The sequence below is a fragment of the Gossypium hirsutum genome, chromosome A08, assembly GCF_007990345.1.
Source record: "Gossypium hirsutum isolate 1008001.06 chromosome A08, Gossypium_hirsutum_v2.1, whole genome shotgun sequence".
Classification (NCBI taxonomy): domain Eukaryota; kingdom Viridiplantae; phylum Streptophyta; class Magnoliopsida; order Malvales; family Malvaceae; genus Gossypium; species Gossypium hirsutum.
In genome coordinates this window covers 17,344,359-17,345,225 of record NC_053431.1, presented here as the reverse complement: position 1 = coordinate 17,345,225, position 867 = coordinate 17,344,359, and the positions used below count along the sequence as shown (strand labels likewise).

General features: G+C 41.4%; 1 non-coding gene across 1 annotated transcript; it reads right to left on the bottom strand.

The window, feature by feature from the left end:
• Positions 1 to 394: 394 nt before the first annotated feature.
• LOC121205231 (small nucleolar RNA R71) lies at positions 395 to 501 on the bottom strand. Its single transcript, XR_005900316.1, has one exon. It is a non-coding gene; the product is annotated as a small nucleolar RNA R71 (small nucleolar RNA).
• Between the last annotated feature and the right edge of the window lie 366 nt (positions 502 to 867).

Here is an 867-nt window from a genome sequence, read left to right as displayed (position 1 = left end):
TCCTATCCTTATTGCTGATGATAGGGATAGAGCTTTACGATAATATGCCATGCCAGTTTTTAATGACCTTAATCTAGGTATTAGAAGACCTGAGATCGAGGCACAACAATTCGAGCTGAAGCCAGTCATGTTCCAGATGCTTCAGACAGTGGGCCAGTTCAGTGGAATGCCTACTGAAGATCCTCATCTTCATTTAAGACTGTTTATGGAGGTGAGCGACTCTTTCAAGCTAGCCGGAGTACCTGAAGATGCATTATGATTAAAACTGTTCCCATACTTGCTGAGGGACAGAGCTCGAGCCTGGTTAAACTCACTGCCACCGAACTCAATTTCTACATGGCAAGAGTTAGCAGTGAGATTTCTTATGAAGTATTTCCCGCCTAGCAAGATTGCTAAGCTGAGAAATGAGATTATTGCTTTCCAAAAAATGGATGATAAATCCTTGTATGAGGCATGGGAAAGATTCAAAGAGTTATTACAAAAGTTCCCTCATCACGGAATTCTACATTGCATCCAACTTGAGACATTTTACAATGGTCTCAACGCTCACACAAGGATAGTAGTAGATGCTCCTGCTAACGGTGCTATCTTATCTAAGTCTTACAATGAGGCTTATGAAATCATCGAGAGGATCGCTAGGAACAATTATCAGTGGCCAACCAATCGAGCAACGTCAAGAAGACGAGTTTCTGGAATCCATGAAGTGGATGCTCTCACTTCACTTGCATCCCAGGTATCTTTGATATCTTCAATGTTAAAGAATCTTACCACTAATGGGTCTAACAGTTTTGCAGCTCAACCACCTAACCAATATGAGAATATAGCATGTGTCTATTGTGGGGAAGGATATGTGTTTGAAGAATGTCC